Below are 26,108 nucleotides of genomic sequence, written 5' to 3' on the forward strand. Positions count from 1 at the left end.
AGGAGCCGAGGACTCAGGGCCCTGCTCCTCAGTGAGCCCCCAGAGAAAAGCCGTCAGTCACTCCCGTCTCCCCGGTCTCCGGCCGCACTCCGTGCTCACCGGGCCTGCGACCGCGCGTTTCTCTCTCTGGCACCCGACCCCGGGTGGAGTCTCCAAACCCAGCAGATCCCTGCAGTGCGCTCCTGCGCGGCTCCTCCCCGGGGAGGAAGGTGAGTCTCCCCGGATCTGCCGCTTGTTGGGTCCCTGCCGGAGGCGTAGGGGCCCGACTGGGCCGCGGATCCCGGTTTATGGCCACCCCGAGCTGAGAGCCCGGCCTGGGCTCCGCCTCTGCCGCCGGCTTCCCTGCTCCGATCCCTGGGAGCTCTGCCACACTCGGGCACCCCCGGTCTTTCTGTGACTCCGAGGGTCCTGAGACCACACTGTCCCGGAGGGTTCCACCCCCCGCTTAGCCACGAGAGTGACGTCCCTCAGCGGAGCAGACTTGTAAAAGTTCCGGTTTTGTGCTCCGTGGCCAATTCTTGTCTCACGAGAGAACTGGCGGAGGTGCGTCCGCGGACTCCCGAAGTTAGACTGTCCTGCAGTCGGGAAAGGGCAGGACCTGGCTTCTCGGTCCGGGTCCGCGACCACGAGAAATCCAGCGCCAGTCACGCACGTCACCCCACATCTTCGTTGGCTACGTCGAGTTAAAAGAAGCAAACACCAAAACACCGAAACATAACTTCAGCGACTGTCATTTTACCACGTAACCAACGCAGACTCGCTCTTTTTAAAGATTTCATTCACTCGAGCGAGCTCTCGAGCGAGCGAGGGCACCAGCCGGGAAGGGGCAGGCGGAGGGGGAAGCAGAGTCTCCCCGCCGAGCGGGGGGCCCGACACGGGGCTCGAGCCCAGGGCCCTGGGGTCACGACCCGAGTCCAAGGCAGACGGCGGGCCGACGGAGCCGCCCGGCGCCCCACCAGTGTAGACGGACTCTCCCTCCGCTCCGCTTCGTGCCGACTCTTTAAAAACCCTGCCGGGGGCTTCCTGCGCCGGGTTCCGCGACCCCCAGGCGCCCCCCCCCCCGCCCCCCCCCCCCCCCCGCTCCGCCGACCCCGCTGCCCCTCGCTGCCTCCGCGCGCGCCCCGGGCCCTCGCGCCGCCTCGCCCGGCGGCAGAGCACAGAGCCGGACGGGGGCCCCAGCCAGCCGCCCGCACCGCAGCCACCACACCCCTCCCCGGCGTCGCCCTTGAATGCCGTCACGCCCGCGCCTTGCGTCCGGCGCGCCTGGGCGGAGGCGGGACTTCCGGGCTTGTGGAGGCGGGACTTCCGGGAGCAGGCGGAAGAGCCTCTGGGCGCTGGGCTCGGGCGTCCGCGGGCCGCTGAGGGGCCGCTCGGGGTGCAGGAAAAGGCCGCCGGGCCTGGCCGGCCGCGCTCGAGGTGTCCGGCCGCGGGCCTGAGGGAGGAGGAGGGGCCGTGGCCGGCGACGGGGCCCGGAAGCGGTTCTGGAGGCGCAGCAACGGCGAAGTCCCGGGCAGGTGGGTGTGACGGGGAGGCCGGGTCGGGGTCAGGGCTCGGAGGTCGGGCGGGCGCGGGGGCCCGCGGGGCTGCGGGTGGAGTCGGGGGTCTGGGGAGGGGTGACCTGGGCTGCGAGAGGGCTGCTGGGGACGAGAGGGACGTTGGGGGGCCGGGGGGCTCGAGCGCAGGGTCTGGGCGGTGACGGGGGCTGCGCGCAGACCGAGGCTTGAAGGGAGGAGGAGCAGCTGCGCGCGAGGCTTTCCGAGGCCGCAGGCTCTCCTCGGTGACACTCCTCGGCAGGCTCTCCTCGGTGACATCCCGGGCGCCCTGGGAAGCCGAAGGGGACCGACTCGGGTCGCGCTGCGAAGGGTTCGGGGAGTGCGGACCTGGCCCGCTGGCCGCGCGGGCTGCGCTGGCCGGGCGATCGCCTCTCCGGCTGGCGCGGCGGTGGGACCCCCTTGAATGGCCTTCTTGTCCCTCCCGCGCTCGGCTGCGTTTGGCCTCGAGCTCGAGGACTCGCTCCGGTGGATTTGAGCCTCCCTGTGAATTTCCACGTACCCCACCTTCCGGCCGCAAAACCAACTCCTTTCTTGAGTCCGCAGCAGGAAGCGAATTAAGAGAAAGAAATTAAACAAAAAATGAAGTGCGTGCAATGACCCAGGTGCACCCTGGAAGCTGTTCAGCTCCAAAGTCCTGATCAGCGTGCGGCTGATCCCCGGCCCGCGCCCCGGGGAAGGTGAAGACAGTGCGTGGACAGTGCCTGGTGACCGTAGATTAGAGAGAAACGGATGTCAAGGTTTCTTTTCTTTTTTAAAGATTTTATTTATTTATTTGAGAGAGAGAGCATGAGAGAGAGGGGGGAGGGTCAGAGGGAGAAGCAGACTCCCCGCCGAGCAGGGAGCCCGATGCGGGACCCGATCCCGGGACTCCAGGATTGTGACCCCAGCCGAAGGCAGCCGCTCAACCGACTGAGCCTCCCAGGCGCCCGACATCATACTATTTTTTCTCTTTTTTTTAAGATTTTATTTATTTATTTGAGAGAGAGAATGAGAGAGAGCGCATGAGAGCGGAGAGGGTCAGAGGGAGAAGCAGACTCCCCGCCGAGCAGGGAGCCTGATGCGGGACCCGATCCCGGGACTCCAGGATCGTGACCCCAGCCGAAGGTAGCCGCTCAACCGACTGAGCCACCCATGCGCCTGACATCATACTATTTTTTTTTCTTTTTTTTAAGATTTTATTTATTTATTTGAGAGAGAGAATGAGAGAGAGCACATGAGAGCGGAGAGGGTCAGAGGAAGAAGCAGACTCCCCGCCGAGCAGGGAGCCCGATGCGGGACCCGATCCCGGGACTCCAGGATCGTGACCCGAGCCGAAGGCAGTCGCCCAACCGACTGAGCCACCCAGGCGCCCCAGATGTCAAGATTTCTTTTTCTTTTTTTTAAAGATTTTATTTATTTATTTGAGACAGAGAGAATGAGAGACAGAGAGCATGAGAGGGAGGAGGGTCGGAGGGAGAAGCAGACTCCCTGCCGAGCAGGGAGCCCGATGCGGGACTCGATCCCGGGACTCCAGGATCATGACCCGAGCAGAAGGCAGTCGCTTAACCAACTGAGACACCCAGGTGCCCCATGATTTTATTTATTTAAGAGAGAAAGAGCATGAGAAGGGGGAGGGTCAGAGGGAGAAGCAGACTCCCCGCCGAGCAGGGAGCCCGATGCGGGACTCGATCCCAGGACTCCAGGATCATGACCTGAGCCGAAGGCAGTCGCTTAACCAACTGAGCCACCCAGGCGCCCTGCCATCATCTTTTAAATGATGGAGTCTTACCAGAAAAACTGTGTCACTGGTGTATCTCTAGTAGGTGATTTGGCCAGGGTCTCACACTGCATGAGAGGTGGTCTTGCCAGTAGCCCCCCCTCCTCTATTCATGCTGGTCCTTAGGTTGTCTATTTGGCTGGGGCTTTCTTAGAAATGTCTGGATGAAGCAGGATGTGTGATGTGGTGGAAGCACCTCTGACTTGGTTCTGTGGTCTGGGTTTCAGCCTTTTTTTTTCTATTAATCTCTGTGTGACTTTCACCAGGTCATGTCACCCCTGGGGCCATCAGTTTCTGCCAGTGTAACCTGATGAAGCTGGATGAGACCTAAGTGGCTGAGATCTGCAGGCACATATTTGTTCGGTCTGGTCCGATTCTCTTTGATGAACACGAGAGATGGCCTCTTGGAGGAGCTTTGAGAGTTTGAAAATTCATTCATTCAGTAGATATTTGTTTAACCAACTCTTGGTGCCAATAACAGTTCCAGGGGCTAGAGATACACCAGTGAACAAAACAGATCAGGACCAGTGCTGTCTCAGAGCTTACAGCAGAGCTGGAGGGGCAGAGAATAGAGACCATGACTAAGTTAAGAAGAGAGCTACCCCTGAGAAGGTGGGAACTGTTGTCCTGTTATTGAAACCTCAAGCAGAGAATTGGGATTGGGAGGCGTGTGGAGTGGGGAGGGTTTCCCGGTGATAAGGTGGCCAGAGAAGGTCTCACAGAGGAGGTAACATTTGAGGACTCACAGGAGGTGAGCGAACAGGCCCCCTGGGTGGCTGGGAGGACAGTGGTCTGGGCAGAGGGCCAGTGGAAAGCCCCTGGTTGGGAGCGACAGCGGTGTGCTCGAGAAGAGCGGGGGGCCTGGTGACTGGAGCCAAGGGAGGAGGGAGAGAGTCCTGGGGCACGAGGTCCGGAAGCTGGTGGGGGCGGGCCTCGTGGTCACAGTGGAAAGACGTGGGCTTCCTGTCTCTTATTCTGATGGGGGAGCGCTTTGGAGGGTCTTGGCAGAGGTGTGGCAGGATCCCTTTGGCCTCTGGGTGGATGGCAGGTTAGGGGCTGGGAGGGAAGGACGGACGCAGGGAGACCAGTTCGGAGGCTGTGGTGAACGTCCGGGTGAGAGAGGATGGTGGTGCTGCAAGAATCAGAGGGCGGGTGGTGGGGATCAGGACGCGTTCAGTCTGTGACTCTCTGGGGCTGGTTCTCTCTTGGGCCAGTGACCCACTTGGCTCTGAGGGGCGGCTGCCCTCTGCAGTTGTGGGTTGCACTCTTGCCACACTTAGCTGTCAGTGGCAGGACGAAGTCACCGCCCACCGCGGTGCGAGCGCAAGCGGCCCTCCGGCGTGGGTCCGCCGGGGCCGCGAGCGCTGCGCACAGGAGGCCGTGCGGGCGGTGGGGCCTGTGGAGGGCGACCTTTGTGAGCGGGATGGAGGCAGGAAGGGCCCAGATTGAATCGGCAAGGCTGTGGGTGCTTGGGGTGGAGCTGGAGGAGAAGACAGCTCACGGTGTTGTGGCTCCGACAGCTTTCAGCTTCCAGCGGCCACAGCCCGAGGAGTCTCCGAGCCGGTGAGACATGAGCTCCACCGTCATTGTAACAGGCCGCCATCACTCATCAGCTGAGGGGAGGACTTGTTGGGGGGACAGTTCATTCGTTCAGAACGCATTCTGTGTGCCAGGTCCCGTGCTGAATGCTGAGCCAAGAGATGTGGCTCTCAGAGGCTGCTGGGGTGAGGGAGACGGTAAGCACATTGGTATGTTCTTCGAAGGTCATCATCTGGGGGCGTTGGCAGAAGCACAGGACCCTGCGTCAATGGAAGGCCACGCCCTTCCAGAAGAGGTCATGCCTGACCTGAGGCCTGTAGGTGGAGAGGGAGCCAGCCCACAGAGATGCACAGATGCGGAGATGCGGGGTGGGCGTCAGAGCACTCCTGGCAGGGGAAGGGTGCTGTGGGGACCCTGGGGCTGGGGAGGAGGACGGCAGGAGGGGAGCCTTGTGAGAAGAGGGGTGGGAGGCGGGCAGGGCTCGGAAGGCCATAGAAAAGGGCCGCCATGAAGCACTGAAGGGTGGCGATCACCAGGGTTCTGGCCGGAGGGATGGGGCGTGGTTGCAGACTGATGAACCCCAAAGATGTCTGCATCCTTATCCCTGGAACCTGGAACCAGACCACATGGCCAAAGAGTGGAAGGTGCAGATCTGCTGACCCTGAGGTGGTACCTTTTCCTGGGTGGCCTGGTGGGTCCAGTAGAATGGAGTGAGCGCTTAAAAGTGGTCAGAATCAACAGCAGATGGACGCTTGTCTTGTCGCTGGCTCTGAAAGTGGAGGCGGGGGCCATGAGCCGGGGGGTGCGGTGGCCTCCAGCATTTGGAGTGGCCTTCTGCTTGCAGCCGGCGGGAACCTCGGTCCTACAACCGCAGGAAACTGGATTCTGCCAACAGCCTGCATGAGCAGGACGTGGACTCTCCCCAGAGCGTCCAGAAATGAGTGCAGTGGCCAACACCTACACTTTAGTCCCGTGAGAACTGCCTTGGACTCTGACCTCCAGACTTTAAGATAATAAGTGTCTTTCAGGCTGTGTGTGGAGGACCGTTAGAGCAGCCACAGAAAAACCCTGAGGTGGGAGGAGGAAGGTTGGAGGAATGTGCGGGAGGGATGTTGGATGGGAAGGGTTGTGCACCTGACCCTGCAGAGTCTTGCCCTTGAATGTGGACAGGGCACCTGCTTCCGTCTTCCCGGGTGGGCTGGCCCCTCACCGCCCACCTCTGTGAAGTGCATTTAGTCCTGAAGGACTGGAACAGCACTGGGAGGGCTCTTCCTCATGTCTCCTTGGGTCCAGGAACCAGGTGGAGGCCCTGCCTCTTTTTCCGGAAGCTCGGATCTGCTGCCCTGACCAGCTTGCTCTTGTGTTTTCAGAAACCTGTTTGTTTCCTTGCTTGTATTTTTGAAGTGGCTGTTTGGACGGAGTGCCTGCTTATTCCTCTCTTCCCGTGTTGCGAGGAGCCCGGGAGTCTCTCGGGTGGGTCTTTGTGTCCTGGGCGAGCGGGTCTCTCTGGGCTCCGTCTGTAAGTGGAGTTGGTCTTACTGTGCCAGCGCCTTGGAAGCACCGGGGGTGGGGGTGGGGGTGGTTTGCTATGCACACAGTTCCTCTTGCTTGTTTGTTTCTTGGTGGTCCTGTTTGATGTTACTAAATGCCTTTTTAGCTGGTCTGGAAACATTTTGAAAGATGAACTTGATGTGAATCATGTTTTTTCTCTTTTACACATTTGTCTAATGTAGCAAGTCTAGACTCTTATGGGTTAATCTTAAGTGAGGACAGAAATGATTAAAATAAATAAATCCCTGATGATTTTGATTAAACATTTTTTTTTTTTTTAAACTGAGAGCAGGGGCAAGTATTCCATTCCCCGAGGGCTGTGAAGACATGGTCGGAGGTCATGTGTGGGAACGAGTCAAAGTGCCCTGGGAGCCTACGTCTGTTTCTCTGTTCCCCGGACTGCCCTGGGCTAGCCCTGCCTGCGTGCAGCACGGAGGAGGACGGTGGCGCAGTGACCGGGGCCAGTATGGGACACCCGCCCTGCCCCGGCCTCTCCAGCAGCTCTGTCTCTAACCGCTCCTCAGCTTCCTGGTGCTCAGACATGTGCAGTTTGGAGTCTGGCCCTGCAGGCCCTTTGGGGTGCAGCATGGGTCCGCCAGGGGGGTCCTGCAGACAGCCGGGTGTCGGGATGGCCCTGTGCCGGGCCCTGGGAGCGCAGACAATGCCGAGCGAGGCTGCGGACAGACGTCCTGGGGCAGGGTTTTGTGCCACACCCCGGACGAGGCACTGTGGGCCTTGTTGTGACACTGCACGCTCGAGACTGCTTCTCTCCTGCCGGGGTCCTGACACGCGCCGCGCCGTCGGTCCTCCCTGCGGCCGGGGGTTTGCAGACCCGGAAGCCTGGGCTGTGGGTGGGTGGCAGAGCTGGCTCCCACTGCTGGCCCCTGGGCTCGGCCCTCGCCCGGCTCCTCTGGCCTGGGGTTCAGGAACGCGGTTCCTGTGCGCTCGGATTTGCACAGCGTGGGGGTTCTTCAGGAGGAGAGGAACAGCTTCTTCTAATTTCACCCTGATATTCCCTCCACAGGCCAGAGGCGGAGGGGTTGGGAAGCCCAGAGGGAATGGGGCAGCCTGGGTTCTTCCCGTCTGTGGGGCCCTGGGCTTGGGGGACTTTCATTTTGAGTATCCCTAGTCTTTGTGTTCCCCCATTCTGAAATGCTGTTTCCTCTTTTCTGGGGGTTAACATGGCAATTCCAGCCTGAGTGCTGAGGGTCACAGAGGTGGGTGCCCGTGGTCGTCAGTGGTTAGAACAGTGTGGACCGCCTGCAGTCACGTGAACTAAGGGCTGCAGATGCTGTTGCCGGGGCTCGCACAGCCGGCCGGGGAGCCCGCGCACCAGGCCCTGTGGCAGCCCTGCCCGAGTGTGCTCCCGTCTGCCCAGACGGTGCTGCCGAGCTTGCGTCTGTCCCAGGCCCGCGGCTCCTAAGCGAGTGAGCCGCCTCTGAGCCCAGGCATGCTAGTTCAGGGCAGAGCTGGACACTTCTGGGTCCCCGACGGCATTAGCTCTGTTCCCTGGGGACCCTCCTGGGTGTTCTTGCCCGTCCTGGCATCCATCCTCTGGGGGTCTGGAGTTCGCCGGCGCTGGTGTGTGCCCACTGCCCCGGCTGGCATGTCTGTCGCCTGCTGTCTTCCTTCTCACACAGCCTCTGCACTTGAGCTTGGCCATGCTGCTCGTGGCCAGCCCCCCTCGATACGCTTCTCAAATGTGCCATGGAGCAGCTCTCCACCTGTTCCCATGTATACCTTGCTCCAGTTTTGAAAGGACCCTTCTTTCAGTGAACCTTTGTATTCAACTAAAAGAATAAGGCTTGCTGGCTCTAAGGCTTATGCCCAGGGGGAGACAAACAGCGCTTAATTCCTGTCTTCTGGATGAGCTCCTGATCCTTCACGGAAAGCCCTCCGCAGGGTGACTGGGAATGTCACGGGGCCCTGGGCATGATGTGCGTGGAGAGCAGGGCAATGGGCAGGGTCTTGGAAAGGGGACGGGTCCCTCGGCGCCACTGTGAACATTGGAGGCAGGGGGCAGTCCGTTTGAGGGTGTTGATACACGGGGTTCTCTAGTTTTTCCAGTGAACTTGTTTGCAGGGGCTGAGGCCAGCCAGTTGGTGGGACGATGTGTTGGGCTGTCGGCGTGGGGATCTAAAGGGGGCCTCTGGCCACGCTGCTTTCAGAATTCAGGCCGGCTCTGGGAGGAGAAAAGCATTTTCCTCCTCCTGTCGGGGGCGCTGGGCAGTTTGATGGGGTGGGGAAGGAGCACATAGGCCTGTCTCCGCCGACGGTAGCCGTCTGCCGGGCCGTCTGCCGGGCGAGCTGGTAGTGCCTCGGGTCGGGCCGCCGTGGCATGGCTCTGGGCCCCGTTTTGTTTTCTCTTTAGGATTGTGCTCTTTCTTGGATTAGTTTTCTGTTCCCAAACCACTCACTAGAGCTGTGTGGCATTTTATTTCCAGACCAAATGTGGATTCAGAGACCGGCCTGATTTTCAGTGGCTCAGTTGGGATGGGTCAGGCCAGGGAAATGCAGGAGCTGATCAGAGGGCGCTCTCCTGTTGGGTTCTGAGAGAGTGTGCTCTGTCCTGTGGAACTTAACTCCTTCACGTGTAAAAGGCTCAATCATTCAAATATTTGTATAATGAAGAAGCATTAAATGTCTCAAGCATTTATTGGATGACTTCTGTGTGCACAACAGGCCCTAAAGTTTGCTGGCCTGGGCCCCTGCAGGGCAGTCTGGGGGGCGCTCCCAGTTCCTGGGGCAGCGTGGGCAAGGGACGGGAGATGCTGGTGGAGGAGGGTGGGGGTGACCTCAAACTGGACCTTGAAGGACCGTCCGTTCCTATAGGTCTGTACTTGCTTGTGGGGGTGTTCTGTAGACAGGGCCCGGGGCTGGCCTGTGTGGCCGCCGAGTGGCTGCATGAAGGCCCAGCCGAGGAAAAGGTGAACAGGAGAGAAGAGCGTGGCTAGCAGGGACCTGACCGAGGGGGCTGGGCGTTCAGACGGGGTGGGCTGGAGGCCAGCGCTGGCCCCAAGCGGGGGTGTTGGTGTGGGGAGGGGCGGGAGAGGAACAGGGAAGGTTCCAGTTGTTCCCCAAGGGCGACAGGAAGACCTTGCAGACTTTGAGCTGGGGAGTGAAGCTGTCCCCCGACTGGCAGAGCCGAGACCAGAACCAGAGGCAGCCGCGTGGGACAGTGACAGAGGGGAGGGTGGAGCTGTGGGAAGTGGTTCAGGGTTTAGGAGGACGTGGAGATTGGCTGAATGCGGGTGGCCTGCTTCAGGGAGGAGGGGAGGGGGGCCCTTGGGCTCCTGGATTGCCATTCATGGAGATTAGGTCATGGAGGGAGTTGGTGACCTGGGCAGGAGGAGAGACCGAGCCCCGATCCAGGGTGGTGGGGATAGCAGGTGGGTTTTGACACCACAGAGGTTGGCGGCCCAGGAGGGCCAGGAGCTGCTGGTGGCAGAGGGGCGTGGGGGGGTGCAGGAGGCAGGGTGCGCTTGTTAGTCTTCTGCCTGATCTGTGGGGGTTGTCCCGGGGCTGGACACTGTGAGAAGTGGGCATGAGGTGTGGCAACTGGGGCAGAGCTGACTTCCGTAGTGGACCCGTTAATGTGAGGAGGGGAGCGTGTGGCTGAGTTGCCAGTGGTGCCCCAGAGGCAGCGGTTTGAGAACCCTTTACCTAGAGACGGTCAGGAGCATCAGGAAAGCGCGTGGTTTCCCGTAAAGTGGGAAGAAGGCAGGGCTGGGGCCTCGGCTGTGGGGTGTGGAGGTCAGGAATGTGCAGAACAGTCTGAGGAGCCCCTGGACAGGCCGGCAGGAAAGGGGGTGCGGTGGCATGGGGGGATGGAGAGCAAGGTCGGGAGGGCTGGACGAGGTGCGTCTGGAGGCCAGACGAGGGCAGGAGGATTGAGGGAAGGTGGGATTTGGGGGTGGCTGGCCACCACGCTTTACACTTTCCCTGCTGATTCCAAAGCCTCCTTTCTTCCTACTCATCGTATCTTCTGTTTTCCATAATACACACCCATCACTTTTGTCTGGGTGGAGGTCTCGTGGACGTAGAACATTGTATGAGTTTTGGGCGACAGTGTAATGATTTGATACGTGTATATCTTGTGAGATGATCACCACAGCCTGTCCTTAACCTCCACCACCACACAAGGTTCAGATTGCTTTTCTTCTGGTGAGAACTTGTGAGGTCTTCTCTGTCAGCTGCGGTCAAGTCTGCGACACCGTGTTACTAACTGTAGTCACCGTGCTGCCCACATCACTTCCCCAGGACTTATTTAAGTTTGTGCCTCCTGCCCACCTTCACCCTTTTGCCTGACTCCCCCCACATCAGGCAGCCACCAGCCTGTCCCCTGTATCTGTGAGTTCACACGTTCCTCTTCTCATGTGGAGGAGCACTTTTTTGTAAACATGCTCATTTCCAAGATCTATTCCAAGAGACTGTCCATGGAGCAACCTGCTGACCGACTCAACAGCTGCCCGAGTCTCTGCTGGGTTCTGGGGGCCCCAAGGAGCATGGCAGGAGACAAATCCTGTCCCTTTCACGGGGAGCTCTGGCCCCGTGGGGGCACTGGACGGCCAAGAGCGTGTGGGACAGGCTGAGCGGCAATGCCGGGTGGGGTGGCGCGGGTGTCATTGCTGGGACAGCTCGAGAGGTGCTCCGGTCTGGGTCCGTGGGGCCACGTGTGCCTGCAGCTGGCTCCGCGGGGGCCGAGAGCTCCAGACTCTGCTGTGGGTGGAGGGACGGTGGAATTGTTTGCTGTGGTGATAATGGTGTTTCACGCATTTTCCTCTGAAGCCCTCTAAAGTTAATTTCCTTGGAAAACTTACTTCTTCTGAATATTTTATAAACCTGGGGAACATCGCTGTGTGTTAGAGCGAGCCTAATGGTAAATCAGTCGCTAATTGAGTTCATATTTTAGAAAAGCATGTTGAGCGCAGAGGGGGCGCAGCATGGTTTGTGAGCCCGGCCGGGGAGGCTGGTGGCTGGGGAGGTGGTGGCCGCGGCGGGGGCTCCCAACCTGCCCACTGATGCCCCGCGCCCGAGCTGCGCGTGAGCACTTCATCTTAAACCGGCATAGGTTCTTGTTTTCCTTTTAGGTGCTTAGGACACTTCTTTTCTGTACTTTCCCTTCCTCTCACGCTTCACTGTCTCAGGGCTGAAAGCAGCCTTGCTACTCCAGCCTTTCACTGAGGAACAAAGAGACATCCTGGTCCCTGGCTCGTCAGTTTTGTTGCCAAGCCAGGGCCTTGATGGTGGGGCGTCCTAGTTAGACCAGAGACATGTTTGCCAGGACACGCGTGAGAGAATCGCCCTCTTGCTTCTCCCGCTGCTCTGCTCACCTGTGTTCAGATGATCGCCTGCCATCGTGGGAGCCGGGGGCGGGCAGGGGTTCTCTCTGTGTCCCTGGCTCCCTGGCGTCTCTCCAGCTCCGGTGCCACTGCCTGCAGCAGGTGCTCAGCCAGTGTCTGCCGAATGAAGGGTGCTCTCCAAGGGGGACCAGGCTTGAGCACTTGGCCATCCACAAGTGGGCACTCAGACAGCCTTAGATTCTGGTTTTTATTATACTTTCCCTGCCCTGAGTTGTAAAGGTGGTGGAGCAGAGTCCTGAGGAGCCAGCGGTGATTGTTCAGGGGCCCCCGTCTCTCTTCTGTGGGCCTCCCCCAGCTGACCCGTGTCTCCAGCCTGCCCTCACCTGTGACCCCCTCTGCCTGGGGGCACCCCTCGCTCCCACCTCCTGCTTGTGGTGAATCTCAGCTTTACTGTCTCTGTCGCCTGCCTTCCCCTTCCTGGTGGGGGCGTTGCAGGGGTGACTCCCTGTGCCTCATGCAGGAGGGGTGTGCTCTGTTGAGAACTCAGGGGCTATTGTCGGGGGGTCCTCTTCCGGGCGCCATCCTGGGGGGCATCTCTCCACCTGCCTGTCCCTGGGCTGCCCTGTGGGGTGCGGTCCTTGGTCTGGGCGCCTCCCTCTCAGCTGGATGAGAACCTCTGTGGGGCCACAGGGTTGGGTCCATGACTCATCGTGAGTTCTCGTGCATTTGTTCTTCCATCTGAGAGTCCTTCCCGGCCACCCAGTTGTGTGGTCGCTAACGCTATACACTACGTATACTATATACAGGATGGAGACCCGCCCACCCAGAAAATGTAGCTGTGGTCCCCACTGTTGGCCTGCTGATAACCAGTGAATCCTTCTGAAGTTTCGTGGTCTTAGTTCAGGGGTGATATCATGTCTGTCATTTTCACTTGAAGCTACTAAAATGTTTTGTTCTGGGCTGGTGGCATTAGGGACTTCTGTCATTCGGGGCTGCAGAGGTAGACTCGGACCTGTTTAAAGGCCAGCCGGGTGGCTGGTGCAGAAGGGCTGCCTTGCTCCAGCCTTCGCCCCCCGCGGCACAGCCACCTTCCCGGACACCCGGTCAGGGAGGAGACCCTCCTGCTTCTTCCCCCTCTCCCCCTCCCTCCCTCCCTCCCTCCATCCCTTCCTCCCCCTTTCCTCCCTTCCTTTCAGCATCTTTGTGGAGACGTCATTTACCTGTCCTCTATTTCACTCACTTAAAGTGTACAGTTCAGTGTTTTTAGTCTGTGGAGTAGGACGATCATCACCATAGTCAATTTTAGAGCATTTGCCTCACCAGCCGTGACTCCCCAGTCCCCCCTCCCCAGCCCCTGCCTGCCACTCATCTGCTTTCTGTTTCTGTAGACTTGCTTATTCTGGACATGTGCTTATTCATGCGTGTGGGATCATATGAATGTGGTCTTCGTGACTGGTTCCTTTCGCTGCGCGTGATGTTTCCAGGCTTCATCCACGTGGGAGCGGCTGTCAGCCCTTCATTCCTTGTTGGAAGCTGACGGTATATTCCGGCGTGTGCCTGGTCACCCACCGATGGGCCTCGGGACTGTTTGCACACTTTGGCTCTTCGGAGTTGAAGCCGTTGCATCCTCTTCCCGGCCCCAGAGTCCCCTCCACCCCCAGCCCTCCGCTCCCATCCTATTCTCCGTTTGTTTTCATCACCATCATGAGCTGGGAGTTTTGACCACCATGTATGTATCCGACACGGTAGATAGTTTCATTTTCTCGTTTTAAAAACTTTTTATAGATGACATCATACTGTGCATATTCAAGTTACTCTTCAGTGGTAGGCTCGTAAGTTCACCGATCTTGGTTCTTGTAGTTCCTTCGTTTTCATTGTGGTTAGTATTCCATTATAGGTGTATGTTCCTCATTTGTTCCTTTATTTGTTACTCAGTTGATAATGGACAAAGGGATAATGTGAATTCATTCTTCAGTTGATGATGGATAAAAGTTTTTCTTAAATTTTTTTTTTCTTTTTAGTGTTAGCGACATCGCTGAACCTGCCTCCTGCGTCCTTACACAAGGGGTTTTCATGGCGTGTGCCTAGAAGTGGCATTATGTCGTGTGTATCTGCTTTTTGTGAGGAATCACTGGGGTCCTCTTTAAAGCAATGAGTTACTGTGGTGTTTTTAAGCAGTACAATTCATTAAAAAGTTTATTGGTGAACATATTTTTTAAAGAATGATTTCATGATGTGCTACTTATTCTTTTAAAATGGCTTTAGCTGAAGCCTGTTTTTCTTTTTGGCTATGCAAGACCAGATAAAAATGCAATTTTAATAAGATAAAACGAGATGCCTTTTAGTCTGAGCTTGAACTTTGCTGGAACATTTTCTGCTCAATAAACACAAGTGGTGTGCCCATGAAGAATTAATGCATTGGCGCTTTCCTGGGAGGCAAGGGGCCTGCAGCGTGTGGTAACACTGCAAGACCCATGGAAATGCCTTGCACATAGAGGGCAGAGGCCCACTGCCTGCTGGTTTTGAGCCCTATTCGTGTACTGAGACATAAGGGAAGGGTGCAAGCCAGCAAGGTAGGTGCATAGTACCGGTGAATGCTGTCTGTAGGTCACTTGGCGGTAGTCAAGCTGCTGCCATTTATGGCTGTCTCATTTCTTACACGTTCTTATTCCCATTTCCGAGACGAGGAAGCTAAAGCCTAGAGCAATTACCCAGGCCCTTTGGTTCTTAAAACAGGAAAACTTCTACCAAGGTCGGGGAAGCCTCCAAGAGATTTCTGGAAAGGGACCACGACAGAGGGGTTGTGCATGACCTCCGTGGGCTGATACTCTTTCTTTCCAACAACAACAACAAACCCCCAAACCCTCCTGCATTCTGAGTGTCAGACTGGTCTCTTTTCCATGGTGTCACTGGGAAGTTTCAGAGGCTGGGAGGGAAATCAGAAGAAGGCTGGTGACTCACGCCTGTCGAGGTTGATGCCGGCCATCATCAGCTGGGACACCCCCTGGAAGCTGTGGTTCTAGTGCTTACATGTGGGCTTCTTCAAAGCCTGGTGGCTGGGTTCCAAGAGAGAACCCAAGAGAACCAGGTGGAAACTGTGCTGCCTTTAAAAACTTACATCTTCATTGAGACTCACATATAATAATAGTTCACCCATTAAAATTCACGTACAACACCATTCCCTCATTTAAGGGGTGAAAGTCAGTGGTACTGCGGTGTATCCGTCGCCACAGTCAACGTTAGAATATGTTTGTCCCCTCAGGAAGAAGCCCTGTAGTCTTCTGCTGTCACCCCAGTCTCCCATCCTCCACCCCAGGCAACCACTAGTCTCCCTTCTGTCTCCCTTCTAGACATTTCATGTCAGTGAGATCATAGAATAGGGTTTTTTTTTTTTAAGATTTTTATTTATTTGACAGAGAGGGAGTGTTAGTGAGAGCAGGAACAAGCAGGGGGAGTGGGAGAGGGAGAAGCAGGCCTCCCTCGGAGCAGGGAGCCCGACGTGGGGCTCGATCCCAGGACCCCGGGATCAGGACCTGAGCCGAAGGCAGACGCCCAACGGCTGAGCCACCCCGGCGCCCCAGAATAGGTGTTTTTTCATGACTGGCTTCCCACGCGTAGCGTGATGGTTTCAAGGTTCTTCCGTGTTACAGCGTGAGCTAGCACTTTATTTTTTAGCTGATGACTATTTCACTGAATAATATTCCAGTTTACCATGTTTTTGTTGTCCAAGAACATTATAAACGCCAATTCATTTTTTTTTATTTTTGTAGGTAAACTTAAAGGTTCGTGCGAGTTTGGAGTCCAGTGTGCTTGTCTTTGCCTGCCTCGTACTCCTCACAACCCCGTCGCAACGTGGGGGCTATCGAATGTCCGTTAAATTTTGCTGAAACATTTTAGGATATAAAAGGGAACATTTTCTGTAATTAAAATGTTGTGTCACAGGCACAGACATGGAGGAATGAATGGAAAACTGAAAAAATGCCCCAGCATAGAGTAATCTCCGGCGTATTGAAGACAGTGTCCGCAAACCAGTAGGGAATAGGATAGGTTTTTAACCAATGTCATTGGAGCAGTGGATTATTTTTTAAAAAAGTTTTCTACAGGCGCCTGGGTGGCTCAATCTTTAAGCGTCTGCCTTCGGCTCAGGTCGTGGTCCCAGGGTCCTGGGATCGAGCCCCACATCGGGCTCCCTGCTCGGCGGGGAGCCTCCTTCTCCCACTCCCACTCCCACTGCTTGTGTTCCTGCTATCGCTATCTCTCTCTCTGTCAAAAGAAAAAAAAAAGTTTTCTACAGTCTGTAGCAAAATAAAATAAATTCTAGGTGACTCAATACTCAAGGGTAAAAAATAAAACCACACAAGTGTGGAACTAGGACACAGTTGGAGATTTATGCCATCTCAGTAAGTCGGCTGGGCTGAATGTTCATGTGCTCCCAAAACTCACAGGAAGCCCTACCCACCAGACTGAGGGTGTTAGGAGGTGGGGGTTTTGAGGGGGTGAGGAGGTCCTGAGGCTGGAGTCCCCCAGGGTGGGATTGGAGCCTTTATAAAAGAGACCCCAGAGAGCTTCCCTGCCTCTCCGCTGGGTGGGGACGCAGCAGAAGGCACCAGCTGAGGCCCTCACCAGATACCAAATCTGCCAGCAGCTTGATCTTGGACGTCCAGCCTCCAGAACTGTGGGGAATAAATGTCTTTGTTTATAAGCTGCCACATGCGTGGTATTTTTGTTATAGCAGCCGGGATGGACTAAGACAGTTGGGGGTGGGCCTTTTTAAGTAGAGTCCTCAAAGGAGAGCCCCGTGTAATGCATAAAAGTGAGGTTGACTTAACCACAGAGACCTTTAAGCTTCCATAAGCAAGAGGATGGCTTTGTCACCTGTCTTTCACCATTCTGTTCTCTTTTGGTTTTCTGCTGCTGCTGTAACAAATCAGCATAACCCTATTGGCTTATAATACACACTTGCTGTCTTATAGTTCTGGTGCTGGGCTAAGATGAAGGTGTTGGCAGGGCTGCAGTGCCCCCGAGACCCGTGCTCTTTCTCATCTTCCTGCCGTGCCCGCGTTCTCGGGTGGTTGATATCTCCTGCTCATTTCTCATGGTGGCATGAGGCTGGGGAACCTCTAGGCCTCACATGTGTGTTCCAGGCAGATGAGGAAGGGCCCACACTGCTGGTGACTGAGCTGCGCTGGGTCACAGGGCCTCCCCTGGCTGGACGCCCCCGCCGAGGAAGGGGTGCGGGTGCGGCCACTCAGTGGACCGCCCTGGTGTCTGCCACGGGGGCTGTTTTGTTTCCATCTGTTTTCCAAGTTTACTCTGATGAACAGAAGACTTTATTTTTAAATTTAATTTTTATCTTTTTTAAAAAGATTTTACTTATTAGAGAGGGAGAGAGAGAGAGAGAGAGGGCACGAGTGGGGGAGCAGCAGTGGGAGAGGGAGAAGCAGGCTTCCCGCGGAGCAGGGAGCCCGATGTGGGGCTCAATCCCAGGACCCTGGGATCATGACCTGACCTGAAGGCAGACGCTTAACTGACTGAGTGCCCTGGGTGCCCCCAGAAAACTTTTATAATAAAATCATTAAGTCTTTAAAAAACACATTTATCTTCTTTTTGTGATTCTGCATTCTGTCTTTCACGAAATGGCAGCAGATGGGAATTTCCAGACGGGCATTTCAGCATTAGTTCGTAGTCCTGCCGCTGGCACACGGTCCGGGAGCAGAGGCTGCTGGAACTGGGCGATGCTGAGTGGCTCCCAGCTCCCAGCAGCCTCGTGGGCAGCGGCGCCTGAGGCCCTGCCGATGCGGTCAGGGCTGCGGCTCCCCGGGCTGAGGCCCATTTGCCAGGCAGGCTGAATGCCCCGTTGTGTGTGTGGCGTGGACCTGTGTGGCGCCATTCATCCCTTCCAGACGGGCCCTCGGGACCCGTGGCAGCTGAGGGAGAGTTGCTGCTCAGGCGTGTAGGTTACTGGGAACTGGTCCTTTTCCCGAGTTAGTGTGGGCTCTTGAGGAAGCCGGAGAGAAGCTAATCGGTTTTCCTTTCTTTTTAAACAGCATCCAGCATGTGTACGGCGCCCAGCACCCCCCCTTCGACCCACTGTTACACGGCACGTAAATGAGGCCTGTGGTCATGCTGCATCACGCACGCGCCTGGGCGCCCTGGTGACCCGCCGGCCTCCTCGGGGTCCTGAGGGGAGCAGCGTGGTTTTCCCTCGAGCAGACACGCGTCAGGGCCTCGCACGACTGGTCCTCCGGACAAGGGCAGAGGAGGAAGCCCAGCCCAAAGTGGAGGAGAGCACGAAGCTGGCACCCCCTTAGCTGACGGGAGGGCCTGGCCCCGGGCCTGTTCTCGGTGGTCAGCTCACTTCCCTTGCCCTCCACTGCACGCTCTGCCCCTGTGTCTGGCTCCTCCACCAGAGCCACGCAGGGTGCTGGTGTGACCCCCCGCCCGTGCTGGCGGGTGTCACTGGGCCCCCCGCGGTGCCTCTTGCTCTAGTGGTGCTGTGTCGTGTCTGCACGCCGAAAGACAGCCGCTCCTGCCCCCGCCGCCCCCACTGCTGCCTTAGGAGGTTTGCGGGCACTGGCCCGGGTGAGGTTTGGGGACTCCCTGTGAATGCCGTGACTGCGGTGCTGGGGTTCCTCCTGAGTGGCTTCTGTCACTGAGCAGAGACTGCTCAGTGGTACTGCCCCTCGAGAGCCTCTCCTTCCTGCCCCCAAATCCTAGGAGTCCTCTTCTGTTTTTTTTTTTAGGATTATTTATTTGAGAAAGAGAGCGAGAGCACAAGAGTGGGGGGGTAGGGAGGGGGGCGAGGGAGAAGCAGACGCCCCACCGAGCAGGCAGTCCGATGTGGGGCTCGATCCCAGGACCCCGGGATCACAACCTGAGCCGAAGGCAGACATTTAACCGACTGAGCCCCCTGGGTGCCCCAGGAGTCCTCTCTCGGATGCCTCTTTGGGTTGTGCTTGCTCTTCACCCTCAGCTCAGTTGACCCTGGAAGCTTGAATGTGCACCTTTCATCCATGGGCTCCTTTCTGACCGGTCGTGGGGTGAGTCTGCTCCAGCCTCCGAGGGGAGAGCTGAAGTCTGCCTTTGCTTTGCAGCTTGCTCAAGGGCGCACCCAAGGCGCCCGCCACACCCGTGAAGGCCAAGAGCATCAGCACCTTCCCGGAGTTTGAGAGCAACACCAGCGACGCCTGGGATGCCGGCGAGGACGATGACGGGCTCCTGGCCGTGGCAGCCGAGAGCCTGAACACCGACGTGGTCATGGAGACGGCCCACCGCGTCCTGCGCAACCACAGCCAGCGGCAGGAGCGCCGCAAGCCGCAGGAGGCGCCGGGCCCCGAGCAGGAGCCACAGCCTTCGGCAGAGCCTCCTTCGGTCCCGAGCGGTGACCTCGGCTGGTGAAGTCCGTCAGCGAGAGCCACACATCCTGTCCTGCAGGTGGGCGGGGGCGCGAGGAGATGACGCGCAGTGCTGCGAGGGAGAGGGGCTGGAAGCCTCTCGGTGCGGGAGGTTAGCGGGCGTTCCGTCCTCTTTGCCACAGGAGCTCGTGCCCTTGGAAGACCTTGGGGTTGTGATCCACGTGCCCACAGGCCTTCCCAGGCAGGAGAAGCCGTAGACTTTTCTTTGTGTCCCCAGCTGAGTGCTTCTCTCCTCCGGGTGGAGGGTGTGCTGTGTGGCTTTCGTGGCCTGGCTGTGAGAGGCCCACAGTGAGCACCAGGCCCCAGGGGACTGTGTCTCCCTTCTGAGTGTGCCCCGGTTGTCCCAGGGGGACATTTCCAGCTCAGGGGCCAGGCCAACTGCACATTCAGAGGCTGCACCTCCTCCGGCAGCTTCCAATGACACCCCCTCCCCCGCCGGGACACCTGCACGTGGCTCAGAGTCTGTAGGGGGCAGAGTCTGGGGTGTGGAATGACTGCCTCCAGGTCATACACTCAAGGATGCGATCAGCGCATGTCTCGTACCCCGTGCCTGGTGCTCAGTAGCCTTTCTGGAGACGGCTCTCAGTAGCTTTGCTTTTTGTTTTTGGGGGTGTCTATGATGTAAAACAACACAGTGTTTGATGAGCCTTTGTGATGGGCCAGACTCTTAGGGCTTGGGGTGCCCCCAGGAAGTCCCTGGCCTGGAGTGTGTGTTCTGGTGAGGGGGACAAGCACTGACCTACACGTTGGGTCAGTAAGGAGGCCTGGAGCGTGCGGGGAGGAGACAAGCGCCCTGGGTCGAGACAGAGGTGGGAGGTGGTGACAGCAGCCTGGACCTGGGGCGTAATCTTCAGTCAGAGCGTCCAGATGCCCTACTGAGAAGGTGACACATGAGCATCAGTGAGGTGAGGCAGTGAGGCGTGGGGAGCTGGTGGCAGAGGGGCCGGCCTGCACCGCGGCGGACTCACGGCCTCCCTCTCCCAGGGTCTCTGGGGGTCAGGGGGACTGCCCCTTGTTTACAGAGGAGAGAAGAGGGCATCGGGCAGCCTCAGCTTGCCCTGCTGGGACCACGGAGCTGGCGTTCATCCCCCTGTCTAGTTTTCAGAAACCCTTCCCGGGAGCTGACTAATGTTTGGAACATCACACGTCTTCGTGGGTGAGAACGCTGTGAATTAGTTCCTTTGACCAGTTTTCATATTGGAATCTGAACTGTTTTTCTCCAAAATAGGCTGAACTTCAAAGTATTTGAGTTTAAAAATGAAAATCTGTTTAGGGCTTCTGCGAGTGGGTCGGGGTTCCCCGAGACTGACGCATCCTATGCCGATTACCGCCTGCGCGCCCCGGCCGGGCAGTGCCCTCAGCCTGGGTGCCTGTTCAAGTTGGCAGGTGCCCCGGATTCCTCTGCCCTCTGCTGTGCCCCACGCCTCTGGGGCCTGGGTAGAGCCTCTGTGACACCTGCCATCTGAGCAGTTGCTGGGGGGCGGGCCTCAGCACCCGTAGAGGTGGGGGCCCATCTCGGCTGAGCGGGCAGGCTCCTGTTCTCTCAGGCCGTGGGGCTGCTGCGAAGAGCACCACAGGCCGATGGTGCATGAGCAGCAGAAAGTTAGGTCTCCTCGTTCTGGAGGCCGGAAGTCAGGTCAGGCGGCCAACACGGTTGGGTCCTGGCTCTCTTCGGGGCGCAGACAGCTGCCTTCTCACAGTATCCCAACATGGGGGAGACTAGAGAGGGGAAACGGGCTGTCTCGTGACTCCTCAGGAGCACCGATCCCATCAGGGGACCCCACCCTCCTGACTTCCTCTAAACCTGAGGCCCTTCTTCCTAACACTGTCCCGTCTGGGGAAGGACTTGCGCATACGGACTTTGGGGCCTCACAGCATTCAGCCCATGGCCAGGTATGCAGTTGGGCTGCATCCTGCCAGGGTGGGGAGCCTTGGGGTGGCCTCCTCCTGTAAAAGCCAGGTGAAGGATGCCCCAAGCGGCTCATGCTGGGGAAGGGGCCGATTACTGTGCTTGCCTTCTGCCTCCACCCGCTTGCGCATCAACCATCTTTGCTTTGCTTTCTGAGCAGGCTTTTTGTGAGCAGTTCATTTCATGATAGCAGCTAGTGTTTATCCATCGCTTACTGTGGGGCAGAGACTGTCTCGGGCTCTCGTCATGAACAGATCCCTCTGACTTTGCAGCCAGTCTAGGAGAGAGCTTACGGGGGAGGTATAGGGAGGTCACGTGGCTCGCCCAGCATGCTGAGCGGTGGGGTAGGGTTCAAGTCCAGGGCGTCTGAGGCCAGGGCCTGCTGCTAGCTGCTGACCTCCCCACAGAGAGCAGGGCCTCTTCGCTGGTGATGCCGCCCCCAGGGGACATGAGGTCCTGTGTTAGGACCTTTCCTGTTAACATCTGGGGCAGGGAGTGTGTGCTCCTGGCATGAAGTGGGCAGAGACCAGGGTGCCTGGCCCCCAGGGGACTCTCTGGCCCGACCGTGCACAGTGCCAAGGGGGAGAGGGCCGCTCTGGAGCCCGAGGTGGCCTCTCAGGGAGCCGACCCCACGGGTGGCTGGCAGTGGTGCGCAGAACTCGTGGGCCTGTGTTCAGTTCCCTTGGTGGGCTGTTAGTCGTGGGGCTGGCTTACTCGGTGTTGGCGCTAAGACGACCACGTCAGCCCTCATTCTTACTGGGCTGGGCCCGGCGCAGATGTGTTGACTGGCAGGCAGTCTAGTGGGGAAACACAAGGATCTGAGTCTTTCACCTCCCTGGGTGGAATGGAGCCTTGGAGTGATGGACAGGACCCAGAAGCACCCAGGGGTAGAAGTCCCAGTTCAGTCTTGTTGGGGAGGGCCAGGACGTGTCAGGGAAGGCTTCAGGGAGGAGGTGATGTCTCTAAGGTTACCGGTAGGGTGAGGCTCCAGGCTTAGGAGGTGGGGCCATCCCAGCTGAGGGGAGGTGCCGGGTGGGCTGGGCTGGCTGACTGCACACCTCATCTACGTGGTTTGCAAGTTCCCCCAAGGCAGGTACCATGCCCCATTACCTTTGTTTCCCTTTGGGGTCCTGTGTCATTATGTGAATGTTGCTGAGCTAAACTGAGATGTCTTCAGGGCCTGGTGACCGCGGGCTCTCCCCTCCTCCATGTTCTGCCCCACTCTTGTCCCTGCACCGGCCCCACGGCCCAGGGCCAGGCCAGGCCTCTGTTGAGGTGAGGGACCTGTGAGTGCCATTTCATGTGACTGTGCTCCTCGGAGCGGAGTTGTGTTTCTGGGGCCTGGACGCTGTGTTTCACGGGGCCCAGTCTGATCAGAGTGCTGCCTGCCCTTCCCACTGCCGGCATTGTGTCGGTGCCTGTCCCTTTATGGTGCGCCACCGTGGGAGCTCACGTCACCCCACGCAGCGTCCACAGGGCCTGCTGGCTGCCCTCGCCTTTGGCCTTCAGCCCTGAATAGATGGCAGCCTGAAAGTTCCGGGATGCTGCAGCAGGGGTCTCCGGCTGGCCTTCCCCGCGCCTCCTGCTTACCTTTCGACTGTCCTGACTTTCTTAATCAGCGTCTGAGGTATCTGTACCTTTGTATCTGAAGTCAGATGCCCTTTGCTTGGTCTAGGGTGCCGCTGGCGTAATGGGGAGCCTGCGCCTTTGGCTGCGAAGGGCTCAGTGGGCGTGGCTGGGGAGGACTGTCCATCGCTGATGGGGACTGAGCTGCAAGTGGGTCCTGGGTGGACACTGGCTGCCCCGGAGGGGGACACGGATGTGTTTTCCACTTACAGTAGCAGGGAGACCTGCTGTTGACCTTCCTGCTTCCTCGGGGGGCAGGGGGCTTCACTGTGCCTTGCAAACCCTGCCCGTCCCATCTTAGAGGGGGACCGGATGTGTGCTCTGCTCAGGACGACGTGGTCCTTACATGTCGGAGTAAGTCACAGGGATGCTCTCTAAGATGGCGGAGAAGTAAAACTCAGCACGTTTGGTTCCGCGTTAGAACGAGGAATCCCTCCTCCCGCCCATCGTCTTTCCTGAGGAATCATGACGCACAGCGGAGTGGCAGATTCCGAGGGCGGGGAGGAGGGGGTCTGAGCATCGCTGCCCCGGGCCTCCCGGAGGGCAGGCCGGTGGGGACACCTCCTGCAAGCGAGGGGTCAGCCCTGCGGAGGGGCTGGGACTTGCCCTCACCTCGACGCCCACCTCTCCAGGCTTTTCTGGAAGCTTAACTGGGCCAGACACTGCTCCTCTGTAGCCTGAGGGTTTCTGTGTGAAGCCTTTCCGGGCCTCGATTTTAGGGTAATGAGTCAGCCCTGCGGGAAGGAGGGGGTCGGTGGGAGTCTGACAGCGGCGGCCAGGAGCCGGCATGTTTTCTTCACTTTGTTTGGTTCCCGCCCCATCTCCTGGAGTTGGTTTTTTCCTCTACTTTAAATTTCAGTTCTGGGAGATGTGACCATTCAAGGGTATTTAGACCTGGGGGTGTACAGCCTGGTGCTGCCTGTTCCTGTGGGCCCCTCGTTGGTCCCTGGTGGCTCTTTCTGAGTGGGTGTTGGGCCTTGGGCTCTTTTCTGTGGCTCTTCCTGTTCTGGGTTCCTGGATTTAACGCACGGTTTCACTTCGGCCCTGCGTGTCCCTGTCGGTGGGCCTTTGTGCGTGGTGGTAGGTGGTGCCCTGGGGCGGGGGGTGCTGGGCAGGCCTGCAGCCTGCTGCCCCTCCCCTGCTTGCATGCGCTCTAGCTTCCTGTGCTTTCTCTTGGTGATGGTCCCTGCCCGCCTCCCTCATGGGGCTTGGGGAGATCCAAGGGGTGCAGTGCCTTTGTGGGCTTCATGCTCCTCCACGTGTGGCTCGGTGGCTTCCTTCTGTGCTCAGGCCCAGGTGAGCCCCACAGGCACCAGCAGATCCTTGGGTTGTGTCACCTGGGCAGGCCTGCTAGCAGTGGGGGAGCCGGGGGGGTCTGGAGTTTTCTGGTTGTCGTTTTGCTTTTGTGTGAGGCACGTCTGTTTTCCCATGGAGTAACGCTCTACCAGTAAGGCCAGTGGGCTTCTTGGGTGTTCACTAGTTTCACTTTATTGCCCCGGTCACGCGGGTCTGCACTGGCCGGTTAGGGGAGGAGGGGATGGCTGTGGCACGGTGGCGTTCCCGAAGGGCAGGTGGCGCGGGTGGGAGCCTTCTTACTGGGGAACAGGGCCATGGGGGGGGGTCCAGGAGGCCATCCTCACCCCCTGCGCGCTCTCTCCCCAGACAGCGCCGGCGACACTGCTCCTCTGCAGTGGTCCCAGTCTCTCCCGCACTCGGTGGCAGCCGCCGTGGGTGGCACGTCTGACCCCAGCGCCCTCAGCAGCTCAGCGTTAAGTGAACGAGAGGCCTCCCGGCTCGACAAGTTCAAGCAGCTCCTTGCCGGCCTGAACACAGACCTCGGTGAGTCCCCCGCTGGCGGAGGGCACGTGCACCTGCGCCCCCACGTGTGGTTTACTTTGTCAGAGGGCGATGTGTTTGTGCCGTCCTGCGCGAGTCACAGAGATGAGCCGTTTGTCCTTGAGGTTTACTTCAGCTGTGTGTTGGTCATGGGCTTCCGGGGCCATTGATCCGGTATTTTCTGTTCTGTTCTATTTTTTAATGCTCCGATTGAACTCCTTTGGCTTCTTGGGGCTGAACTGGTTTGCTCCACAGGACTGGCCAGCTTGGTGTCCCTGCTTTTCAGAGTCTTCGTGGGGACACAGAGCTGGTGACCGGGGTCCTGAGTGCTGCTGACTTTACACCTTCCTTGGTGTAAAGTGTGGGATAGGCTGTGAACACCCCGGGAGCGCAGGCGGGGCTGGGGTGGGCGGGCCAGCAGGGGGCCGTACAGTCAGCAGTGTGGTTCTCGGGGGTCACCATGGCCGCGGGGCCGCTCTGCCACCAGGCTCTGAGGCGGGTGCTCGCCTCCAGGTCCATTTGCTGGGCTTCCCCTCGAAGCTGCGTCCTTTCCTCGGTACGTCTCATCTTTGCGGAGTGCCACGCTGCATTGGGCATCTTGCTGGCTGCGGGGGCTCTCCGGAAGGTGGTATGTGGCCGCGGTCACGAGATCACGCATGGTGGAGGGTGGGTGCCAGGGTGGCACGGAGGGCTGGCGCGCCTCGGCCGCAGTGGCCCGCTCCGCCAGCAGGTGGCGCGTGAGGCACGCGGCTGGGCTGCCCAGCAGGGAGGCGGGCGGAGGCGGAGCGAGCATGGAGCTGAAGGATAGGCCGCGTCCCTGAGGATGCTGCTCCCCTTGTGGGTGCAGAAGGGTTCCTTCCCGCGAGTTTCTGCGTTTTCATTTTCCTGATTGATTTGCTCACGCACACGTAAGACAGTCACGCGGCACCAGAGGATGTGCGGTAAAAATGGGTCGCTCTCCTCTTCCCCAGCCCTGCTTTCCCTCCTTCGCGTGATTCCAGGTGTCTTCTTCCAGGGACAGGAAGGGAGGCCTCTCGTTCTCTTAACGCTGAGCTGCTGAGGGCGCTGGGGTCAGATCTCGCACATGACGATGCACGTGACGTCTTAAACCTTTTATTTAGGTGTAATTTCAAATGTAGAAGAAAGTTGCAAGAACGGGTTAGGGTTAGGGTAGGTTTCCCTGTGACCCATGCAGCCCCACAGTCCGCATGTTGGAGCCAGGAACACTCCCCCTGTGCTGAGCTCCCGGGCAAACCCTGCAGGTCCCCTCCCCTGGCTGACCCCCTGAAGGTTCTGTCCCCACCTGCCATGAGTTGGAAGTCCCCACAACCTCCTCTTCAGGTTTGGATAATCTGCTCCAGTGGCTCATGGAACTCAGAGAAACATGTGTGATTCTTGGGCAGCCATGAATCTCAGCTTCTTCATGATGGGGGGCAGCCCAGCAGCTGAGTGTCCATGCAGGGCTGCCTCTGCTTTTATTTCATTTTTTTATCAGAAAATCAAGGGCAGTTGCCTCAAAGCGTGGGAGAGGAGGACAAAGGGATGGCAAGTATCCTGAAGCGGTAAAGCAGTCCTGCACCCTCCCCTAGGGGCAGGCACTCAGGGAGGCAGTCATGGGAT

General features: G+C 58.3%; 1 long non-coding RNA gene across 1 annotated transcript; it reads left to right on the top strand.

Annotated features, from left to right (window-relative positions):
• The first annotated feature begins 1,320 nt into the window (after nt 1-1,320).
• LOC135362148 (uncharacterized) lies at nt 1,321-24,849 on the top strand. Its single transcript, XR_010406650.1, has 4 exons — nt 1,321-1,514; nt 17,750-17,806; nt 18,797-19,136; nt 24,315-24,849. It is a non-coding gene; the product is annotated as an uncharacterized LOC135362148 (long non-coding RNA).
• Nucleotides 24,850-26,108: the final 1,259 nt, after the last annotated feature.

The sequence above is a fragment of the Mirounga angustirostris genome, unplaced genomic scaffold, assembly GCF_029215605.1.
Source record: "Mirounga angustirostris isolate CCGP_5_RB_7025 unplaced genomic scaffold, mMirAng1.0.hap1 SCAF_12, whole genome shotgun sequence".
NCBI lineage: Eukaryota > Metazoa > Chordata > Mammalia > Carnivora > Phocidae > Mirounga > Mirounga angustirostris.